Genomic DNA, 14,516 nt, shown 5'->3' with positions numbered 1-14,516 from the left:
ATCAAGCTGTAACACAATTCACTAACTCTCTTCTTGTCTTCACAGCAACAACAAATCAATTCCCTATTGCTGACGTCTAAAAAAAAAAAAGGCACAGCATTACGAACTCTGATTTTTGTGTTCTTTGCATTTATAAAACTGACTGACTCAGCAATATGGAAAGAAAAATTGAGAACTCTAGGCATAAAAAAAAAAGACACACTGAATTAATCTCCACAAGTATCTTCTTACCTTTCAGAAGTTCCTGAGAAATTTAAGTTAATAGATCTAGTAAGTACAGCTAATCTCTTTACTTATTGATGCCACTTCAAGAATTCACACCTAAGCACTAAGGCAAGAAATAGAACACAATTTCTCCAGGTGTCTACTGCAGGTTTTCAGAAAACATTCTCATGAGGGAAGACTTGCTCTGCCTCCTGAAAAGCTGGGCCCGACCATCCCCTTATTGGCTCTACAAGCATGAACAGATTTCTTAAGTTCGACATTCCTCTTGGCTGACCTGTGCTCAACTGCAGATCTTACTAATGTCTAAAAACCCTGCACGCAGGAGGCCGTTGCAGCTCATCCCCTTAGCTCTGAAAGTTTCCTTGTTAAAATAAATTTTTTTGAAGCCAGATTAAGTCTCTGTTGGAAAGACGATGACATCTTTATAGCTATTGCAGGCAAATTCTTATGAACATCATCTGCAGGACATCTTCCAACAAGTAGGAAAAGCAGAGGACAAAAATGTAAGAGCGCAGAAGTTAGACAACCTGACACTTACTCTTTTGCAAAGGTAAGGATCATGGCAAACATATTCCAGCCATACTGGAAGTACTTCTAGAAGTTAAGACTTGTGTGTGTAATTAGCTTAAAGTTGCATCATGGTCATTAAAAAAGCAATGGCAAATACAGCAGGAACAACAATCAACTCTGGCCACTTCACAGACTCAGTAAAACCTTAACAATCTCCCAACTGGGCCCGTATTTATGACAGATATGAAGTTCAAATGAAAGCACTTGGTTACTAGAGCACGATGCAAATCAACTGCTAAGAATGAAAATTTCTAAGCAGTTTATTTCTAACAAAATTGACATTTAGAACCTTGACAAAATCTAGACCATAAGCATCTCAGATTCCCATTACGGCTCTGTCATACTAATATGAAGCTATGAATTGCAGTTTCTTATTTGTTTAAAAGATGAACGCAGTAACTGTTCATGTGACCATTTCAACAGCAGCAGTAAACTCTTCCTGGATTAGATGAGCTTGGAATTAGGTCACACATACATTTGTATGTGTCTTCAGTGTAATCAGAGCAAAGTGTACATTTTGAGAAAAGCAAGATATTTTTCCACTAGTCAAGCTTCAAAAAAATGTGATGCATCTCTAAGAAAACACCCAGTCTCACCTTCTCTCTGAAACATGTTCAGCTATAACATTCATAAATGAAAGCTGGAAGTAGGACAAGCTGGAACAGAAATAACTGCATCTCTGCTATGTATTTAGATTTATTTCTAAGAATAACTTTATTACCATAAAACTGCATAGCTTTTTTTTACATCTATGTCCAATTTCAAGCTTATTATAACAATAAAATCTTACTTTAGAAATAGTAGCTTTCACTGCTTTTTAAAGCTTGAATAGTGAAGTCATCAGAAATTGACTTCAGTTAGCCAAGTCCCAATCTCAAACAGAGATGTAGATCTTTTTGAAGAGTTTTCTCTAGTACATTTAATACTGTTTAATAAATAATTCTGCTATCATATACACCCACAAAATTTGGCTGCACATACCTGAGAAACACCTGTGAATTCTGATCCAACAGAACTGTCTGTAAACTGCGTACCATTTAGCGAAACCTGGAAAAAGTTAATAGTACATTGGTTACAATAGTTGAGTTTAATACTAAAAAAAGCATTGAAAAATTAAACAACAAACCCTTCCTCTACATCCGAGGGTTGATAAAACAGCTTTTGAAACCTGAATGATTGTTTCACTGCAGAGATGGAAAATTCCTTTTCTTTCGTAATAGAAGTTCTACAGGTGCAAAAGTTTACAATTTATGTATTTTAAACTTTTGCTCTATAGCTGTTTTATTAGCAATGCAACTCTGAGATGAAAGAATTGATACAGGAAAAAAAGTCATAAGCAAAATGACATTTTTTCCTTCTGTATTTGAGTGTTTGCATTTAGCTTTTAAACATCTGTCGTGAGTTGAGACGATTACCAAAGATTCTTGCCTTTTGAAAGTTGAATACAATACTGCTCAGAAAAATACGCAGTGTTAACCAGGAAGAGTCTTCCACAGCAAGCCTCCAAAAGGCATTCAGTTATTTCGCTGCAGAAGCCTTCCTCCTGCACCAGGTTATAATTCATACAGAAACCTCTCTGAGGTCTCTTCTATACCTTGTTTCTCCACAAGTGTTACAGAGACTACACTAGATATCAGTGAAGTGCCTTTCACAAGCCCCAAGTGTTTTCATACAGCATTATTTGAGGACACTAAAAGAAGAGTAAAGTTAAGACAGCATACAAATTCAAGTCAGTGACAATGGAGAGCCCTAGATCACACTGACTTGAAGAAAAGATAATTGATTTAAAAAAAAAAAAACTGGAGAGGGGAAATAAAGTCAGTCAATTATTTTATTCTTTATTTTCCCGCTTCTTGAGCATTGGTTTATCTCTTGAATTTCAGATATAATTTACCTCATGCCTCTGTTCCACCTTTCACGTTTTTACTAACCTCCTCTTGCTCTCCAGTTTTCTACCTACTAGTGCCTGATATTAATATTTCTAAGACTACTCTAAAGACCGCAATAAAACCCAGCCTGTTTAACATAGGAACCACCACCACATCTTGTGTGTTGGATTTACAGAGTTCAGAAAATATTTTTAGCCTGCTACCAAACCAGAAACTCAAATTGGAACCTCCTCCAGTATAAAGGAGCATCCTCCAGTTTTACACATCCACAGGATTACCAACTGCTCGGTTTACAGAGCCAGTGAGATTATTGGAAAGCCACCATCCCCAGCAGGATTTTTCAAAGGCAAAGTAGAGGACAAAACACAATCTTCAAATCACTGCTAGAGAAGATACAAACTTGAAAGTTAGCATAGGGTATTTAAGAAAAAACCCTCATATGCAAGTCAAGCATCTCAGATCTAAAATCATGGGAGCAAAAATGCTGATGTGGAACAAGTTCCCTATTTTTATTCAGCCACTTTCCAAAAAGTGGAAAAAAGAAAAGGTCTTTTGAATTAAAGAAAGTCGTCTTCACCAAGAAAAGAAATCCTCCCGTACTGGAGGTCCACCGGTTATTGGCACGCATGTACATTCAAGAAAAAAGAAACCAGTAAGAAAGTTTAGAATGAAATTAGTACCTGCAGCTCAAAAAAAAAATTTTTTTTGAGAAAATTCGAGAGAGACGAGCGTATCCAAAAACATTACCTATGCATTAAGGGAGCACATTTACCTTCTTTACATTCAAGACAGTGATAACAGGAAATGCATCAGCCATCACTTTTAAACATGCAGATGTTGAGTGACCAAGCTGAAGGCAGTCAGAAATGTTACAAAAGCAAAGACAAAAACAGTGGGAGGTTTCTGTTATCCACTAAATATCACAGGATGCCAAGACAAAATACTGAACATCAGGAGTGACTGCTTCATGAAATGAGTTGTCATGCTACTAACAGAAGAAAAGGCATCTCTTGATCCTAAGCACTGTGCAGAATTTGATTCAAAATATTAGTGCAAACCCCCCAGAATTTAGTAGTGACCTAAATATCTGCAAGAGGGACAAACACCTAGGATTTTAAAGAAAGGAATTAGACAAATAGGAAGAAACTTAAAGAGAATCATCAAAAATTAAATGTCTGTAGGCAATGAGATTTAAGACACTTTATGTGAGGCTTAGAGCAAATATAAAAATCACAAAAAGGACTTAAGTGGGGGTGAATAATGACATGACAGGCAAGGGAAGGCGATGACTAAATAGCATATTAGAGAAAACATTAGAAAAATCTTGTAGAAGTTGTCCAAATGGGGCTCAAACAATAGCAAGCTGAAAACAGAGAGAAAAAGAATACAATGAGACAGTCTCACAAATAATTTAAGGAAGTGAGGCAAAAAAGTATAAAAACTACAAGTAAATCCTTTTTGAAGGCACGCGAGGAACAAGGAAGAGTAGGTAGCCCGGCAGAATCTGTAAGGCTAAAGTAAGTAAACAAATAGATGCATTAAAAAAATGCTCAAACAAGCTATGGTCATGGCAGAAACACCAGATTTATTTTTCGCATCTTCATGAACATTATGGAGGAGTTTAAAGATATTCTTCCAGTTAAAGGCTTCTTCATGAAAGATGCATTAGAGGATCTGTTTCAAAGCAAAGTACTGATAGAAAAAAAAGTATGGAGCGAATGGAAAACTCAAAAATTAGCAAGCCACCAAGGGCAGATAACGTTCAGCCAAGAGTCATAAAGAAGCTCAAGGACGTTATAGTTGCACTAATAATTTCAGTATGTTAATCCTTGCTTTACACTTCACCGGTACTAGAGGAGCAGAAGATGACTTTTTTTTTTATATATTTATTTATTAAGCTTTCAAAGGAGATCTAGGAAACGGCAGTTATCCAAAGTCTGTAGCAAGAAAGTGCCCAAGATGACAAAGTTAACTAATAGCACTAAATTCTTCATGTTACTAAAAGAGACTGGAGAATGGCAGAAGGACCTTACAAGATCTAGTTACTGGGCCATATGTTGACAGATATAATTCTGTGCGCAGAGATTTAAAGTAGAAGTGACAAGCTAGACAGCTGTCACTTCTGGACAACCCTAACTTTTTTTTTTTAGTTAAAGACAACTTGTTTTTACAGTCCTGAGTATCCTTTTTAATGATTTTAAAGTTTTATGTTTTAAATACCTATTTTGTGAAGATAAGTGACAGAAGGAAGGCTGACATGGATCAGGAACATGGGAATCTCTGCATGCACTCTTCACCATAAAGGAAAGGTGGGGGGCAGGGGTGTGTGTGTGGAATCTTTCTGTTCTTTTCCATTGTAAATAACATTTATAGAAAGAAGTTACTGTTTTTCTTACAAGCTGCTGTCACACTAATTCACCCTAAAATGTTAATTTTCTGGAGAATAAGGCATACACCACCTTGGCACAGTATAATTCGTACCAGAAAGTATGAAGAAAGTGAGAATCACAGCTTAAACAATACACCTTGATTTCACCTGAATGACCTTGAAGTTGAGCAATTAGAACATAAACACTTAAAGACTGCCATAATTTGCTCTAATAACCTGTCACAATCAAAATCAGACCTTCAGTGGGCTGAGTGACATATTACTAGACAACACACCCCCATCTTTCGCACAGCTGAAGCCTGGTGAAGTCACACAAACATCATGAAAGTGAGAGTGATGCAACGTCTCAGGAGAGCTCAGGAAAAGAAAAGCACGGGAAGAAAATTTAGATTTGACTCATCATCGCTGAACCCTAAACAGTTCAACAGAAATGTGATGCTCAAAAAAAATGCAGGGTTTAATCAAATTTCTCCTGGGGGAAAACAGCTAGAAAATATTGCACTGATTTTCTCATGTGCATTAGGAAAGATACAGACTAGAAAAACAACGTTACCAAGAGACATTTAAGGCTACATTTTATTCTACAAAGTCCTAACATAACAAAGGTATTCCATATCACATGAATTAATTCCCTTATTTATATATAGGGAGGTGAAAAATTAAGTTTGTTGAAGCATCTGAAACAACACATTTTCTGTAAGTGTTTGAGTAACACTGAAAAAACCTACTACACTTAACCCTGGCTAGCCCCCCCCAAAACCCATCAAGATGCCTTTGTCTATGTCACTTGCTCTCCTGCCTACGCTTTTTGTGCCAAAACCCATCTGCCACAGCTGTTCTGCGCTAAGCCTTCTCTCAGACTCTTCCAGTCAGTGAGCACACTACGACATTGCTCTGCAGCTTCACATAGCAGGTCTGCCTCGCTTCCCACCGCTGCCACCCAACGCTGTTTGGGAGGCAGCAGTCTCAAGTCGCACTCGCTGGTGAAGACCTCCCTCCCCACAGCCCGAGTGAAGCTTTGACTTGGGTGCTCTCCAGTCGCAGGCTGAGCTGTTCCTCTCCTCTCCCAGGCACAGCTAAATCAGTCACAGAACTGCTGCTGGCAGATGAGTGATGCTTACAAAATCCCAAGTGATTTTCAGATATGAAGAAAGATTTCTTTATGCCTTTAGTTCAAGAGACAGGAGTCCACATTATACCTAGTTAACATCTGGTACAACCCAGTTTTTCAGAGGAAGAGCAAACTGAAACAGATCTACTTGGCAGTGTCATCACTCTTGCCTATGTGATTTCATATATTTCAACACCCTGATTATTTCTCATCTGCTGTACTTTAAGAAATCCATGAACATTTTTTAAGGCATTGGTAAGCAAAGTACTGTCTGGTTTCTCACAGAAAAGGTTGTCTTCACTACACCCTGGCCAGACCAGTTCCATGCACCACATGAAAGTGAGAACAAACTCACCCACCAAAATAGCGTAAGCCCTGCAAGGTATCAAACTACTGCAAAAACAAAGCAAAACAAAGCATATGCCTAATAAAGCAGAACATTACCTGCACTACAAAAAACAGTGTATTCCATCACGTTTTCATGAAAGTAGTTGTTGTTATGGGTGGTCTGAAAAGAACCTGAAAGAAACGGTCCAGGGAGATCTTGGAATCAGAGGAATGATCACCTAGAACTATATTCAGGAATCCTCTTGGAGAGGATGACCACGTTACTACTGCAGCTACAGGAATATTTATGGTCAATATTGACATGGCCGAGAAATGTAGAAGTGTCCTCTGACACAACGTGCCTGGGCCTGCTGCACCCAGCGAGGGGCGGCTGGGCTGTCCCAAGGTGACTAATGGTCCCTGTCCATGGTCATGAAAGTTTGACACCAAAGTGGCAAGTGAACAGGAAATTTTTCTAATAGAAGATAAAAGTCTAAAGATTTCTTATTTTTCATTGTTAAATAACCCCCAAAAGTACTAGAGGTTTTGCAGTAAGAGGACATGCCCTTTTAGAAAAGCATACTAAAATTGCCTTTTAAAAAAGATTAAATGTAAGAGTTTTCTTCCTAGCACTGGAGTATGGAGAATGCAAAATTAACATGCCCAACAGGCAGGAAAATCATCAGCAACACGCAACACTTCCAGGTTCACTGGCACAGCAATGCTCAAGAAACTCAAGCAGCTATCAGAGTTTATTATTATTGTTTTAGAGAAAAAAATTCTTTTGACATCAGTTAGACAAAATTTAATTCCAAAGAGCTTTTAAGCAGTAGCTTGGAAATTGGTAAATGTTTGACTGGCAACAGTGAAAAGTTTGGAGCTTCCTACTTCCAAACGTAGTCATGGTTTAGTGTGATGTAGTGACACTGAACAGAATGCAGTTATACTTACACACTTGCTTGCCAGGGAGTCTCAGTATTATAGGAGACACACTGACAGAAAAAGTGATTATTGATTAGCTGTAAACATCATCAACAGGGAAAGCTGTGAAGGTTTCCCCTCACAAAAAGATCCTTGTTTTTACTAAGGATACCAAAGTACCAAACAGAAACCAGAGAAGGCAAAGACAAGGTGATAATAATTAAAATTCAAATATCCGTATTAAGGCAGCCAACACTTGATCTGGCCAATTGATTAATTTTGCAGACTTTTAATCCATTTTACCAAGCATGCTATTTTGGGCATTAATACTCACAAACTCCTAAGTTATCCCTTCCCAGCCTAGCCTGCATTATTCTAGCGTAGCCCACACTTTTGAGATAGGAAAACTTTTCAATGAAGAAAAACACATCCATAAACAAGTCAGCGATGCAAGAAGTCAGTCCCTTGGTACTCCTTTAAAAAGCTACTGGACTACATGCAATTTCAGAGAACCTTTACATCTTTACGTCAATTAACAGGGATATAGAAAAGTGAAGGCTGCAAAAGAACAAGCATTCCAAGGAGTGTCACAAGGCTTTTGTGACTCTCTTGATATCCCAAATTTGAAATACAAAATCTGAATATTACTCTCAAATACAGATAAACTACCTTTTAGATCTGAAATAATTAAGTAGCACACGAAAGAGAAGTTGCCAGAAGTTGAACAACAGCCAAGAGTAAAGCATTAGTGAGAAACCTGGCAGAGGCTCAGGGTGGCAGAAAGCACTGCCCATCAATACAGCTAACGTGTCGACTCAACCCTTACTTACGCTGGTATCTAATACACAGCACATTTATGTTCAATAGCTATCATACTTAACAGAAATCATTAACATCATACCAGAGAGGTCAGTCAAATCTATAAGCTTACCATACTGTTCTGAAGTAGAAGTATGCCAAAACTCCACTCGACAGCCAAGGAGCTAAGCACGACATGACTGCATACCCCCGTCCTGGTCAAAGAGGACATTTGTGGAAGAAGATTTGCTGCAGAACACCATGTTAGCTGTGAGATATATCAACTAGCTATGATAACCAACAGCATGTTACTAAAACCAATTTATGTACGATCTTGTGTATATGCTTTTGGATAGTGCAGGTTGAAAATCTTGTGACTGTAAAGCACACCAGCCCATCGTGTCACATTCCCTCCATCATGCTTAGCCAGCGGGAATTATGTACTCAAGGGCTAACCACAGGAAATAACCTATGAAGGGGGAAGGAGGAAGAGGGACAATGCTGGCACCAGGAAGAGATGATTCATTGGACTTGAGAATTCACACTCGTTTTGTTTGTAAAGACAAGCAAAAGATAGGAAAATGCCGAACAGATAGCACCAGTGTTGCACTGAATTACAAACCCAAATACTTGTTCAAGGAGCTAACACGATTGTTGTCTAACAGGTCACTCATTTAGCCCTCCAAGAGGTGAAGTATGATATTACTTCATATTAGGAACAACATAGTAAGATAAATCTATTAAGAGTTTTTGAGATGTATTTGGCAATAGACAGTCATCACATTAGGTATTCACTATCCAAGCACCTCCACAGAAAAACTTACAAGCAAAATGGTTTCTATCCCTTTTGACTTGTGCTACTGCTAAAGTACAGTTTGTGAGATCCCAGGTGAATTTCTTTTTAGCTAATAAAACAAATAGTTTTCTTGTTTGTAATTTCCTGGGAAACGCTCATTATTCATACACAATCAACATTCTGAGACTTCAATAATTTTAGTGACACTTCCACTGCAATATTAATCTTTTTAACGTAGTAACACCGACTTCCAGCGTTTTCTTTATTAAGTAAAATCACACCATTACAGAATTTGACTAACCTGCAAGACAGGTTCTCTGAAGGCTTCCCTTCTTCAACAAGTCATGTTATTAAAACTTAGCAGTTCGATTTAAGTAAACATAACACTATTTCCATAGCTTAGTAAAAGCTATTCCTACGATAAATTGTTGATGTCAAACAAGCTGACAAGCTGAGGGTGGGGAGGCTTGATCTAGAAAGCTCAGTCTATCTTGCATATAGATAACAAAGCAAGCTTACTATGAATGACTCAAAACCCCAACAAAATTATTCCTCTCCCCACACCCCCAAGATCCCAAACCTGATTTGCTTCTTTTCCAGCAGTGAAATCCCTTAGGACCTCTGATACTAAGTCAAAATGTCAAAGGAGTTTTCAACAGAAACTGAAATTATTTAAAGGAAATACTTTTTCCAGTTGAAGCCTTTATCATTATAGATGTTCAATCTAGGGAGAGGAATTATAAAAAGTATAAGTGGTAGGCATATACTGGACTTGTTCAAATAGACCAATACTTTCTGGTTTAGCAAAACTTACAAGTTAAGAGTGAGGTTGGGGGTGGGTGGAGAGGCTACCCCCACCTCACCCATTTCGGGAGATACCCTAAAACAGAACCAAAATGACAAGTCTTTACTACCTCCTGCTAAAACTCAGGTCTAAATTACTTGGCCAACAAGACCTTGTGCCAAAAGGTTTTTATAAAATGTAACTATTTACACACAGGGACGGGGGGGGAGGAGGGTAAGTCACCTGTACACAGCCCTGTTTTTCAACACAAGGCATAACATTAGTAGTTGGAAAAAGTTACAGGCATTTTTTCCCCCATGGTTTAGAAAAGTGCTGGTCATGCACTGTTAGCATCTGCTGGATCAAATACATAGATAAATACATAGATAAAAAGTCAGTACAAAAAGTATATGTGATCAAGGTTTTGTTTTGTTTTCAGTATGACCAGACACACACAAAAGCCTCAAAAATAGAGCAAGGAGGAAGGAAATCAGACAGCACTGAACAATGCAGAATAGGAAGAAAACCAGTCTTCTTTCTACTTCTAGTTCTTCAAGGACTCAGGTCCTCTGAAAATAGGTAAAAGCAATGCTTCTGGTGGATTTACAGAGAAACGATTATTTACCTGCTGCATCTTTTTTTCCTTTGGGTCCTCAGAGCCAAGTTATAACAATGCTACTGTAGCACAGTAATCAGAATAGACTGAAGTCTAAACAGCTACTTAAATTCACAAACCCATCAAACCTTGATGACAAAAAGCTATACTCAAACACAGCCATCTTAAATGAAATGAGCTACACTGCAAATAAAGGTGCCTGAAACCATCCTGGGAAAGTTTTTTTTCAGTAGTGCCTCAAAAAGACAACTTTGAAGTAGTACTTTCAAAAGAATGTAGATATTTTTATTCTGTAATGAGTTTTAAGGGAGTAACATCTATATTCTGTGCCCTTCCTCCTACACATTCTTGAATAGCACACTCAATTTTTCTTTTAGCTGAATCAATCTAAAACACATCCTTCAGGAAATGAGCACCTGGTAGGAAATAAGGAGTTCACAGTTTATAGTGCCACAATATGAAAATGTTAGCACACACAAAAAAAGCTATGATCTCTACAGGAACTAGGAAGCATTCATAAACCAAAATTACAAAGATGAAACTCTGATCCATATCACATTATAAGACAGAATGATCTACAATCGCTTAACTTTTTAACTGGAAGTTAAAGCAAGGTTGTATTCAAAGAAGAGGTTGTTCATCTATTTTGTTCTATTAAACAAGGACAAATTACTTCCTTGGACATTAATCTGAATGATGAAGACAAACTATTTATTCCATGAAACTTACAGATAGGTATATTCATTCCTACCTCAACCACTGCAATAAAATCCCCCCCCTTTTTAAAAAAAAAAAAAAAAAAAGTAGTCTGATGTGACAACTAATCACTACCAAATAATACCCTAAGAAAAAAAAAAATACACAGTTGCTTTGTGGAATGAAGCGTCCAGACCCTACCAGAAGTCCTGCTGTGCTCTGTAGACACTCCAAGTTGAATTCCACCACTAAAAACAAACCTACATAAGCTGTACTTAAGAAAAATATCTAAGCACTGCCTGGCACATGATGTCATGAAATTTGTATTAACAAAGACCAAAGACCTTCCTGAATTAATTCCTGTTTGGGTGCTTCTTCCAGAAGATATGACCTAGTGTAATCCCTATTTAGAGATTGCAAGTAGCAAATCATCTAAAACAGAATTCATCTGGGCTCATGATCAATTGGCAAATTTCATTATTTTTGTTTACTCTCCATCATCACTTTTATTCTGTTATGCATACAGATGCTTCTATCTGATGAGCCATTTATTCCTTATCTTCTGAGAAACTGGAAAGAGTTAGAAAACAGGCCCTTGGAACTCAGGAACACAGACAATTAGCATGAACCTTCCTACTAGGTAGCCACAAGAGCTGGTATTCAAGAAGAAATCCCTGCCAGATACCAAATAACCTCCCTACTCCTCCATTTGATACTATTGTGAATAGATTCAAGGACCAGGCTAGTCTTTTTTATTTATACACAAAATACTGTGCAGCTAGGCACATGCCATCAGCGCAGCCACCCCAAAGGTCAATCTATCTATCTAGGTAAGTCACATGAAATTTGGCAACACTTGCATGAATACTGTTTGTTTGTAGCATATGAACAAATACTGGTTTTCCTCAATCCGCTGAGAGCACTTATTATCCCTTTCCAAGTCATTATATCCTCTGGAAGCTTTATCAACAAAATTTCACATTTTCTTCCAAGCCAGCACAAAAAGGTTAACAGCATTACCACACTTCCCTGTAACCCACTAGCAATGTACCCATTTACAAAGGAAGGTTTTCCAGGACAAAAAGCTGGAAGACCCACATCATCTGGGAACAAAAATACTCCGATTGCGTTTGAAAGTGAACAAGCTGAAGTCCCCCTTACTTTTTTCAAAAGCAGTAAACACTAGACGCAGTGCTACCCCAACCCTGAAGATAAAACTGCCCAGCCATCCCCGTGGCCCTGCATACGTTCATTCTCAAGGAAGATGTACGCTTCCAAGCAACGGTTATTAATGCCATAGTGAACCAGAAGTCTCTGGTGGTTAATGGTTGATTGCCTTCCAGCAGAGAAGGATCGCTACAGGAGAAAGCAACAGATCCCTGATGCCATGAAAAGTGCCTATGCTTGCAAGTCCCATCTTGTCATTTTGTCTTCTTTTGAACCTAAAACCATCTGTCTCATCTTACAAAAAACTAAAAGTATCAGAATCACAATTTATACCATGCTTAAATCTATAAACACATACTAGAAAAATATATATCATCTACCATACTGAAATTCACACTGTATTGCAATAATTGGAAGATATTGCCCTTGGGGGGGAAAAAAAATATAGAAGCCTAAAGCTGCACTTTTATCCAACTGTCAAACTTCACACTTTTATCCAACTGTCAAACTTCACTTTGTAAACTACAGAGTCATTATTTGTACAAATGGGAAGCCTCAGCTGATGAGCCATTTCCTCATAGCATCATAAATAGAGGAAAAATTCTCTTCCAGAATAAAACAAAACATAATTTTGGTCATTAATAATAATAATAATTTTTTTAAAAAATCTATATTTAAGCTTAACAGAGGGAGAGTAAGTTAAAATGGGATTTAGCATAGAAATATTACAGCTTACTTAGCATATTAAAACAGTGACATTTCAGTAAAGAAATGGTGAAGACAGGAAGAATCAAAGCCCTGCGTTTTGAAGTAAAAAATGAAATACAAATCAGAAGACTGCAAACCATGACATAAGCTTGTGGTCATCTTGTTTGTAATTGTATCTTCATTCTTCTCTTAGAGAAAAACGTTTTTAAACAGAACAAAACCCAACAAACTACAATAAGTATGAGGCGCTCAGCTCTTAAATTGTGTGTAACCAAGAAACTACAGCATGCCTATACTTGTGCAACCAATTACTTGGCTAAATAAGACCATTTATTCAGATTAATGACAGCAGCAATTAATACCCTTATGTTCTTTGTATTTTGCATTGCATCGATCTGAGGTACTGCATGTAAATTGAAAAATATGTTATTAAAAATTGGTTATTTTTTTAAGAAGTACCACTGTGCACATGCATATTTAATGCTTTGTACTGATAATTCTGTAACTTCTTCCCTTTCATCTTATTCAAATAATTACTCATATTTTACATTTCCAATTGTCAGAATTTTTCAATCCCCAGCTCCAAATCAAGAAATTTCACATCTTAAGGGAACATTAAAAAAAAAGTCAGAGACACTGAGAAGTGTCTCATGCTATATTTGCAACCGAACATCCTTTCTGAGATTAATTCTCCATCAAGATTTGGAAGTGAATGGGGAGAAGGATTTGGTTATACCAATGGCTTACGCTCATTCCTAAGACTGTGAAAAGGAAACATGATTCCAAGATGCTGTTTTCAAGAGCCACTGGAGAGTATTAGTGCTGCTTCACAGCCCTCTGGAGGAGACCTCATTTGGTCAAACACCTTCAAGAAACGACCAACTGGAATAGACACAGTGACAGCCAAACAGGGTCATCAGCAAGAGGCCTGGTTCGTTTAGCTTATCGAAGCGATGAAGCACTCTCTGTGAATGCACTGGGGGTGGGTGGAAGACAAGAATGAAACTGAGGACAGGGAAAGCAGAGTAAAATGTCCCGGAATACGTTCAAACTGAAGTAAAAGACTATCAGTCACAGCATGAAGGACGTGAAGCAGAGCTGAAGATAGGGATAGTGAAGATCTATTTCAAATGAAGTTGAATCAGTTAATGAAAGGCATTTTATGGTACTTCTACAGATAGGCAGTACCAAAAAAACTGCCCAGATCCCTTCACATTTTTATCACCCTTCCCATGAAAAAGCTTTTCAGTTGCCCAAATATATTTGCAACGCAATTGTAATATATGAGCCGTCTTTATCTTCTGCGTGTTTTTTTAAATTCTATTGCAGCAGGGGAGACGAAAGGAAATTTGCCTACAGTAGTTTTTATAAGGCTTTTATATATCTTTTAAACTGCATTTAAAATAAAAAGCAGAAAAATTCAGTATTTTAAGTTTTTTGTAAAGGTATGGACAATTTGCAAGATAAAGCAAACTTGAAAACCTGAAACTGAATTAAATTCAAATTTAATTTTAAGCCA

At 37.6% G+C, this 14,516-nt stretch overlaps 1 protein-coding gene across 2 annotated transcripts in view; it reads right to left on the bottom strand.

Annotated features, from left to right (window-relative positions):
• FAM193A (family with sequence similarity 193 member A) overlaps nucleotides 1–14,516 on the bottom strand; it is an 87,507-nt gene that overhangs the window by 52,403 nt on the left and 20,588 nt on the right. The window contains exon 2 of one of the 2 annotated variants that reach the window (XM_076335818.1): nucleotides 1,777–1,842. The exons of the other annotated variant lie outside the window; for it this stretch is intronic. The gene's annotated coding sequence lies outside the window, so the exon portion shown is untranslated. The remainder of the gene's footprint in view (nucleotides 1–1,776; nucleotides 1,843–14,516) is intronic. 2 annotated transcript variants of the gene reach the window in all.

This window comes from Aptenodytes patagonicus, chromosome 4, assembly GCF_965638725.1.
Source record: "Aptenodytes patagonicus chromosome 4, bAptPat1.pri.cur, whole genome shotgun sequence".
NCBI classification, from domain to species: domain Eukaryota; kingdom Metazoa; phylum Chordata; class Aves; order Sphenisciformes; family Spheniscidae; genus Aptenodytes; species Aptenodytes patagonicus.
Note: the sequence above shows the minus strand (reverse complement) of the source record. Positions and strands in the feature narration are given on the sequence as shown.